The sequence below is a fragment of the Micropterus salmoides genome, unplaced genomic scaffold (genome assembly GCF_014851395.1).
Source record: "Micropterus salmoides isolate LMB-PRFRI ecotype aquatic unplaced genomic scaffold, ASM1485139v1 Ms_hic_scaffold_8, whole genome shotgun sequence".
Lineage (NCBI taxonomy): Eukaryota > Metazoa > Chordata > Actinopteri > Centrarchiformes > Centrarchidae > Micropterus > Micropterus salmoides.
The window spans coordinates 29,859,506-29,869,982 of NW_024044570.1; the positions used below are offsets into that span (position 1 = coordinate 29,859,506).

Sequence of the window (10,477 nt, forward strand, 5' to 3'; positions counted from 1 at the left end):
TGGCACAGTCTCCGTGTACGAGGACAGGATGGTGCTGAAAGGGTGCGGGAGGATCAGAGATCGAGTGTTGCGGTTTCCAGGGCGCCAAAGTGACGCAGATCATAGGCCAATATGACACATGCTGTAATGAGTATTCATAGGTTTAGAGGATGTAACATTCTCTGAAGAGTCACTTAACAAGAAAATAATCTCCATGCATCAATCTCCCATCCTATAACATAGGGCTTTCCATGTTTTTCTCAGCTATGGTAGTTATGGTAATAAATTCACATCAGTCGTGAAAGGGTATAACTACCCATTCTTTTAGTTATATTTGAAGGCCACGGTGGGAACTTTCCAAAGTGAAGGTCAGTTGTTACAAAAACACAGACCCACACACTTTCTGCTCTATGTTTTTAAATGCAGTGTGGCATGTCCACTTACCTCAGCAGAACAGTACCTCAAATATTTTATTTAATGTATGAGTTTTTATTTATATCAAAGTGTGAATAGTTATGTACACTGGATGTGTTTTAATCTGAAGGTTTAAAGATATAATTTGCATATTTTTACACACATTTGTTAAGATGTTATTACTTTCTATTACAATAGCAGCCTTTTTGCTGATTCTTCTTTTATTGTTTTTTTTGTTTTGAAGTTCTTTTTTTCACTATGATTTGCTGAGCAATGTATTGCACATGTCTTACAGATATGCACTGTAGTATTTGATCAGTGCACTGCAACTATAATTATATATTACTCAGTTTTACAATGTAAAACAATACAACGAATAATAAAAGTCTTCATACCCGTCTTCATTCTAGTGAGTTAAGGTTATTTTTAAACTTATTTAAACTTGGAAAAGGCCAAGAACTTTCAAGCTAAATACTACACTGTAATACAACATTTACACGAATGCAGCTGTGAAATGTAAATGAAATATAAAAAGCTAATATCCTGCTTTGTGTGATTCATACACAGTGTGAAACAGGAGTAGTGATGTGCAATACCACTTAATTCCTATCTGATCCAATACCAAGTAATACCCAGGCTGGTATTGCCGATACCAATACTTTTTACATACAGTGCCTTGCGAAAGTATTCGGCCCCCTTGAACTTTTCGACCTTTTGCCACATGTCAGGCTTCAAACATAATTTTTTGTGAAGAATCAACAACAAGTGGGACACAATTATGAAGTGGAACGAAATTTATTGGATATTTCAAACCTTTGAACAACAATCAGCCGTTTACTGCACAAATCTGGCCTTTATGGAAGAGTGGCAAGAAGAAAGCTATTTCTTAAAGATATCCATAAAAACTCTCGTTTAAAGTTTGCCACAAGCCACCTGGGAGACACACCAAACATGTGGAAGAAGGTGCTCTGGTCAGATGAAACCAAAATCGAACTTTTTGGCAACAGCTCATCACCCTGAACACACCATCCCCACTGTCAAACATGGTGGTGTCAGCATCATGGTTTGGGCCTGCTTTTCTTCAGCAGGGACAGGGAAGATGGTTAAAAATTGATGGGAGGATGGATGGAGCCAAATACAGGACCATTCTGGAAGAAAACCTGATGGAGTCTGCAAAAGACCTGAGACTGGGACGGAGATTTGTCTTCCAACAAGACAATGATCCAAAACATAAAGCAAAATCTACACTGGAATGGTTCACAAATAAACATCTCCAGGTGTTAGAATGGCCAAGTCAGTCTCTCGATGTGCAAAACTAATAGATACGTACCCCAAGCGACTTACAGCTGTAATCGCAGCAAAAGGTGGCGCTACAAAGTATTAACTTAAGGGGGCTGAATAATTTTGCACGCCCAATTTTTCAGTTTTTTATTTGTTAAAGGTTTGAAATATCCAATAAATTTCGTTGTTGATTCTTCACAAAAAATTACAGTTTTATCTTTATGTTTGAAGCCTGAAATGTGGCAAAAGGTCAAAGTTCAAGGGGGCCGAATACTTTCGCAAGGCACTGTATTTTATTTCTAGTTTAATGTGACCTCCCTCTCCCATTTCTGTATTTATGAGAGAAATAAAGAGTAGGCTGTAGCCTTACCAATTCAAAATAGCTCCATAATGACAAGACATCAAACTACTGTCCGTCTATTCTTTAATTATAATAGAAATCTCCTGCTCAGAACTGCCGCTTCATAACATCATCTTATTATTTTGACTTAATCTCAGATGTTTAGCGAAGTTTGCGGTGTTGCCAAAGTATTTCACTGTCTTTGCACACACAGCGTCATTATTACCTTCACAGCTGAAATACAGCCAGACGTGACTGCTTTTACAGTCAGCCAGAGTCAGTATTCAGTCGCAGGAAATGTAAAGGGCTGCAGCGGCTCACTTCAAAGAAGCTCTGTCACAGAGCCGTAGCTCAAGCATGACTGACAAACGGAAGGAAAGGTAGTTCCTATGAACCAAGTATAATTAGACCATCCTGGTGACAGTAAGATACATATAATTTCACTCACTCCAAATGATTGATTTTAGATATCGATCCTTTGACATGAGTATCGATCCTGGAGCAGGAAACGTTGCTATCAGAAATATGGATACTTTAGGATCGATCCGCACATCGCTTAACAGGAGGGACAGTGTGCCACGACAACGGCAGCAATGTAGATTAAAATATATCTACTTTTGTGTTCACTACTTTGTTGAATCACAGAAGATGAAAGTAGTTAGTTCATACAGTCTATACCATTTACTGAGCATGCTTATTTACATAAGTGACAGAAATATGTTAAATATTTTGAATTTGTCAAGTCGGGACTGGCTGTATTTTCAATTTTTGGTCATTTATACAATAAATGCGTTGATTTACAATATTTGTAGGCCTACTGCACATTGACATGTGTATGTAGTTACATTACGATTTTTTTTAAAAAAAAAGGACTTTTTGACTAATAGCTACAATCATCTACCTTGTTGACAACAACTAACCTTACATTGAAAAGTGTGTCCCTCTTGAAAACACAATGTTTTAAAATTCAGATTAGATTTAACTTTCTAACGTTACTTTCAGTAATCCCATGGTACCTGGGTTAATTGATCTTAATGACTAATGTGATTTTATGACTTCAGATAGAACAGCCAGGTGACTATTACTGATTGCCATGTAAGCTATTCATTTAATAAATCTCCAATAAACTCAGAAAACAGCATGTTAAGTGGTTTGTGCCTGTGTGCCTTCTTACTCTACAGCATGGTTTATTGTGTTGTGTGGAGATGCTGCAGTTGGTCAGAAAAAGGAGTATGAATGTATGGTTTCCCAGCTGACATGGAGGGGAGGAAAAAATGGTTGACTCAGGTCAACAGGAGCGACCTTAAGAGGCCAACGACAACAAAATATGTGAGGTACTTTTTTTCAATCTGGTTTCAGGAAGTACCACAGCACTGAAACTGCCCTCCTTAAAGTCACCAGTGACCTTTTAATGTCCGCTGATGATGGCATGTGCTCAGTCCTAGTACTCCTGGACCTTAGTGCTGCTTTTGACACCATTGATCACAACATCATGTTAGACAGACTGAGGCACTGGGTGGGGATCTCTGGTACGGCCCTAGAATGGTTTTCATCCTACCTGTCAAATAGGAAGTTCTGTGTGTCTGTGAACAACTATGTCTCCTCGTTCTGTCCAGTTAAATATGGTGTGCCTCAGGGGTCGGTTTTAGGACCCATTTTATTTTCCTTGTATCTGCTTCCCCTTGTACACATTATTCAGAGACACACAGATGTATTTGCCGGTCAGATCCACAGACCCTGGAATGCTGAGTTCACTTACCTCACTTACCTGACTCGCCTCTGTGAAGTCAAAAATTGGATGTCAAATAATTTCCTCCACCTCAACTCAGACAAAACTGAGATCCTAGTAATTGGGTCCCAGCAGATGGCAAAGCAAATACTGCCATCTGCTAGTTCCCTAGTGAATCATGTTAAGCCTGTTGCAAAGACTCTTGGTGTTTGGTTTGATAGTAATTTAAATTTTGAGCAGCACACCACAAAGCTAGTGCAATCATGTTCTTACCAGCTTAGAAATATATCTAAAATACGATCTATGTTAACTTTTAAGGACATTGACGCTCACTCTCACCTTGTTATATTTCTGAACCTTTAGTCCCATACGCACCAGCACGTACCTTGAGATCCTCGGGCAGAGGTCTGCTGTCTGTTCCAGAGTCTCGACTGAAAACTAAAGGGGACAGAGCATTTGCTGTCAGGGCCCCAAGGCTCTGGAACAGCCTGCCCGAGGAAATCAGGTCGGCTGAGTCAGTGAACTCTTTTAAGTCCCTTCTTAAAACATACTTTTATAGGAGAACCTTTCCCGATTTTATTTTATATTTTTTTAAATATATTTTATGTTTATTTTAAAACGTGTATTCTAGTCTTATAAGTGTTTTCTTGTTTTTAGCATGTAATTGTTTTTACACTTGTGAAAGCACTTTGTAACTGGTATTTGTGCTCTATAAATAAAGATTGTTATTATTATTATATTACACAAAGAAAAAACACATCACTGGCTTAATGTTTGGTTTATTAAAAACATCACAGCAGATTATCTTCACGCTCCACTGAATCCCCCTGTGATTCTTGTGTTGAGAAAGGGAGAACAAAAGAGAGAAAAGGTTAAACAAACCTACATATCTGTAAAGATAGTTTGAAAAAAATTGCAACCTATTTAACCTTTACTTTTAACCTTGCCTGTTTCAATCTCTCCCAAAATCTCCCACCCCTCAAAAAATATGTAGGTTAAATAAACTAACATGCTTTAATGCACATGTTAACTTGATTCAGTTTGATTCAGCATTTTCTGTTGCAGCTCCGCTAACATTTGCTGCACATTTCCAGGAACTATTGAGATGCTCCATGATCCGCCATTGCTGTGAAAAAATGGTCCATTGGAGTGAATAGAGATGACGCAACTCTTTCTCCAAAGGTCACTGGCAGTATCTAGTTAAGGACTAATAGCCAGTAGGGCGGGCCCTACTCTGGAACTTCAGCTCTATTTGTTCCCCTTACCAGCTTAGCAACATGGACTGGAGCAAGAGTTTCAGAGTGTTGAGTTATTAATCTGAAACAAATTTATCTTGCATCCATAAAGTTTTAACTGAGCTCTGTCTCTACATCACAGGAACAACTTCATGTCCATTGACTGCCTGGAGGGTAGCTAGTGTTTGGAAGGGAGAGGAGAGGCAGCAGGCAGATGTCTTGTCACTGTGTGCCGAGTGTTTTTCCATGTGATGGATGGGCGTGTCGGACTAGCCGCTAGGCGAGCATTATGACCATAGAAGTGGATGTAGTCACCGTGAAGTCACCCCTTGATTTGTGGACTGCCATTTTGAAGCCCCTAGTTTGGCAGACAGGGTGCCGGCATGTTTTTTGCAACCAGCGGCAACGGACGGAACCATATTTGGACAAGACGGTGGAGCTAACGGCCGTGTGTAGAGCTAGCTAACTTGCTTAGCTAGGTGCATCTGTAATTCACATTAACTGTCATTTTAACTGGGATGACAACCTTGTCTAGAGAACAACAGCCTTAAAACTAAATGTACTCACCAGAGAAAGTGAACAGCCAACTCCTAATAAGCTTTTTCAACAGCGCTGGTTAAATTTACACAGTGAAGTGGGTACAAGTCACTCTAGCCTGATTGACAGGTCGCCATGGTAACGACTTGTCAATCACAGATAATCCTGCCTCTGCTTTGTGGTTTATTTTCCTCTAAATGAGACCATAATTTACTAAATGGACATGGACATCATGTTGTGTTGAATAAGACCCGAATAGTGATTGAGGCCAAAAACTCATTCAGTTCTCAAACCGGAAGCTTCCCGCTTGATTATGACGCTTGTTTTGCTGTGATGTCAAGGCAAAGCGGAAGAAAAGGCTGGGCTACAAATGAGCTGTTTTTAGGGAGTTCAGAGCAGTGTTTTCTGTGGAAGATGGGAACTCCCTTTGGGTAGGACTTTAGGCTTTTTCACTTTGCAAACTTATTACATGCACAAAAAGATATAACTCAACAAAGGAGTGGGGAAAGGCCAAAAAGCATAATATGACCTCTTTAAGTTTACATACATTATTTGTTCTATCTAAATGTAAAATTGAATGGTTCTGTCAAGAGTTGTATATTGACCTGGCATTTTAAATTCTTCATTGTTGTAAGAAAATGTAGCGGGCTATTTGTGTAAATAACTAGCCAGGATGGAGTACCATCAATCCTACATGTAAGGTTTCTCATTGTTCATGAGGACTTCAAGAAGGACTGTATTCACTAGTTTAAGATGATGTGTTGTTCAGGTGGCGATTAGAACGACCACAAAGCAGTCTTCTTTTCGTTTCTTTAATTTCTGTTGCCTTCAACAGTAGCCACACAGACATTTGTGATTCCAGGCAATTATGTGTGTGGTCTTCCAAGAACAAATGAGCAATAACAAGAAACATTCTCCCTGCATCACATGAACACAGTTATCTAATGATTTCGTCTTTACACTTACTTATGATCAGTCAAAGATGTTCACACAAGATGAGCTACGGGCAATTATGGGAAGCTCCTGGAACAAGACCACCTGGTTTCAGATGAGAATACAATCTTCCAGTACTACTGTGAAGTAGAGCCCTGCGCGGGACTGTTTTCTTAATCCCACTCCCGCTGATTTTGCAACCCGCTGAAAAAAGGACACAAATGTTTGGGCCATGCTAAACATTCAGAATAACCGACACAAATCATTGCATTCAATTAAACATAGAACAGGCTCATGTAAAGCACCACACATACACACAACAAATAACTTATTACTAACGTATTTTTACTAGCCCAACACAACTGTCAGCTTTTAACCTAGTTGTACAACAAATTATAGGTTATTCATAACATGCACAATAACTTACACCTATAATTGACAAATAGTAGTCTAACGCAAACAAGGCATATAAAATACAATAATTAAATAACATGTAATACTTATGTACTCATCCACTCAGTGATTTCTTAGTAAAGTACTGCCCATGGGGACCAGGAACTCACTGACTTGTGACATTGTGGACCTGAAGAAATGCAGAATTAGGCAAACATGAATGCATTACATGATAACCTTAAAACTTCTTACCACAAAGATCAGTGTGATGACCAAGCTGCATGCTCTTTCTTCTGTGCTTTAGGCCATAAAAGAAAAATAAACACCACATCAATATTTTTTACTGGTTAAGTGCAAGAAAGTTAACTTTAAATTAATTCCACTTATACACATAAAACAAGGTTTTCATATTTAACCCTGTATCGTGCAAGAACTGTAATACTACTTTTACAATTAAGTGATGGTTCTCATTTTGACCCATTATAGAACTAAAAATGACTTAACTCCCAAATCTGATAATCTCTTGTATAAAACGCTGCTTTCTATATTATGTTTGTTACACTTCGGTAAACATGTTCAACTGTTTCAGAGTTCCCACAATCACAAAGCCCATTAGGATGCTTTCCTAATATATTTAAAGACTGAATTAACCAACAATGTCCAATCCTCAACATACAGATTTTAACAGAACCCTTCTAGATACACAGCAATGCCTGGCTTTTTTAACCTGAGTTGCAAAGAGCAATACTGTCTCCCCTTGGTCTCATTTTCCAATCTTTGTAATTCCCCTTTCAATGCCCTGTTTATTTTTTTCTTTTAGTTCCACTCTTCCCATTGGTATATTTTTATCTGTCTCTACCTTCATTAGGCTTGAAAAAAAGTTAAATCAATATCCAGTTCTTGTATTAACCAATAAGGAATAGGTAGTCGCATTGTGCTGTGTTTTCTTGCTCCATTCTCAATTCTCTTGTCCACTGATTTATGCAATCAAAAACGAATTTGTTTCTTATATTTTTGCAAGAATCCAGTGCCCCTTGCATAAGGCATCTAGATGGGAATGCTAAATTAGATCCACTCAATTTTACCCAATACTGCAGGCCCAACTTAATACGCCTTAGACATAAGGGCAGTTCAACTATTTCAATGATCAGAGCAGGAATTGGAGATTTGCTGAAAGCTCGTCAACAGTCTCAGTGCCTTAGCCTGCAGATTATCTAACTTCCTTAGCACCGACTGGACAGCAGAGCCATTAACAAAACAACCATAATCAAGTAAAGCTCCTATCATTGCCTGATATACTAAATGCATGGACGCCCTCTCCTCCCCCTAGTCACATCCCGCCAGACTTCTCATGATGTTTAACAAAATGTTCCTAACATGAACATCCCAAGTCTTTCATTCTTCAAACCAGACAGCCAATAAATTTTAAATCTTTTACACTCTCTAGAGGGGAACCATACATATACAATCCAAAACCAGGTACCTTTCTTTAGTAGCCAAATGTCATTAATTTAGACTTTGCCGCTGAGACTTTAAATCTCCAATTATCTGCCCAATCCTCCACAGTAACTTAAGCCTTTTGAATTTGTTTTAAAATAAACTCTTTTTTTCTACCTAGTTTCTAAATGGCCTCATCACCTGCATATAAAGACTGCCCAAACCCTCTTCCAATGTTACTAAATATATAATTTATCATTATATAAATAAGACTGGACTTATGACACTTCCTTGAGCGGTACCATTTTCTAATTTGACACATTAAGATTCAAATCCTCTCACTTGCACTTGTATTGTACTATTCATTAAAAAATGTTTAATCCAATTTAACATTCTACCTCCTAGACATACATTTTAATCATCAGTCCCTCCTTCCACAAATCGTCATTAGCTCTCTTAATATCTAAAAATACACATACCGCCATTTCTTTATTGTTAAATGCCTTCTTGATATCTTGATTTAAATCTGCTACTGACTCCACTGTTGACCCTCCCTTTCTAAAACCATTTTGAAATTCAGTAAATAATCCTTTACTTTCTAAAAAGTAAACTAATCTATTTGTTATCATTCTTTCCATGATTTTGCAAAGCACTTATGATAATGCAAAAGGCCGATAAGAATGGATCACTTGCATTTTTGCCTGTTTTCAAGATCGGAATTTATAACTGCATGTTTTCATTCTACTGGCAACCCTTTTCCCACACAGTATTAATCAGAGCAAGCTCTTTAGTATTAAATCGTCCGGATGTTTCAGTAGTTCAAATGTGGTGTTCCCCATCACCATTTCTGCCCCCATCTGGCACAACATGGTACATAACTACTCATACTGTACACCAGTTCCTATGATAATCCATCTCTCCATGGAGTAGTGTCTGTACCAGAATTAATGGCATCCCTCAATAATTTTGTGCAGAAAAACAAACTAGTTGGATATTCTTTATCAGAATTCCTGTTCAGCTTCCACTTATGAACTCACAACAGGTTAGTCCTTTTCACACTGCTCTCAGTTATATTACCAAAACCATGCACTGCTTGAAAAACCTCAAACATACATGTCTGCTTTGTCTCTGTTGGTTCCCCTTCGAGGGAACTCGAACTGCGTCGGTTACGACACTATAGGGGAACGCCTCTAGGCGAAGCAGGTCTGAACGTGAATGAAATCACTCCAATCCTATTGGCCTGTTGCTAGAACGGTAAGGTGTGACGGAATAACCGGAGGAGTATAAAGCACACCTGTACACACTCATCATTAGCTTTTTTTATTCAGCAGGCGCTCTGTATGTTGTTTGAAGAAAGCTCCAGTCCTACAAGCAGTATGTCTTACCTGAAGAAGAAGTCTACCAGCATGTCCGGCAACCAGATGTACAGAAGGTGTGTTTTTTCTTGCCCTCGGTACATCACGGATGGAGATTCTCATGAGATGTGTCTCTCATGTTTGGGAATGGAGCACGCACGGGCAGCTCTCGAGGGGGCTGCCTGCGCCCGTTGCGAAGCCCTTTCCGTGCGGGTACTGAGGTCCCGCATGGCTCTCTTTTCCGAGGATGGCCGGATGTGTTTTCCCCGTGGCGCGGGCCATGCGGCCGCTGAGGCGGCCCGGCGGCTTCACTCATGGGTTCACAGCGTGATCTGTCGGAGGATTTCGGGACGGCTGAGGCTTTTTCCCGACCTTCATCCGCTGGCTCCGACGCTTCCTTTCCTCGTTCGGGGTGCCCGTTCTCGGCTTCTCCCGCTCGCGGTTTGGATCCGGAGACGCGCAGCAATCCGACTCCGAGGAGGCGGACCTGCTCAGCGCAGTGGACGATGACTTCCGGGTGTCGGGGCGGCGACATCTGGCCGCGCCCGACTATGACGTGCTGCTGGAGGTGGTAACTAGAGCCGTGGCTAAGCTCAACACCAAGAGACAGGAGGAGCAGACACCACAGGCTAGTGGTAAGCTTGATGAAAGGTTTCTTAAGCACCACGCACCACCTCCACGCCGATCTCTTCCTGATTTACATGATGAACTGAGTAAATCATGGGGCAGACCCTTCTCTACATGGCTTTCCACACCCCGATCACTGAACTACAGTAATGTGATGGGGGTTAGGGACCGTGGTTATGGGAGGATGCCTCGGGTGGAGGATGAGCTTGCGAGCTAT

General features: G+C 40.1%; 1 long non-coding RNA gene across 2 annotated transcripts; it reads right to left on the reverse strand.

Moving 5' to 3' along the window:
• Window positions 1-4,506: 4,506 nt before the first annotated feature.
• Window positions 4,507-9,694, reverse strand: LOC119893532. 2 transcript variants are annotated; one of them, XR_005442811.1, is made up of 4 exons: window positions 9,664-9,694; window positions 7,094-7,139; window positions 6,482-6,652; window positions 4,507-4,578 (listed from the first exon to the last, which is right to left on the reverse strand). It is a non-coding gene; the product is annotated as an uncharacterized LOC119893532 (long non-coding RNA). The 2 variants fall into 2 exon arrangements; XR_005442810.1 differs by lacking the exon at window positions 4,507-4,578 and having other exon boundaries at window positions 5,802-6,652.
• Window positions 9,695-10,477: the final 783 nt, after the last annotated feature.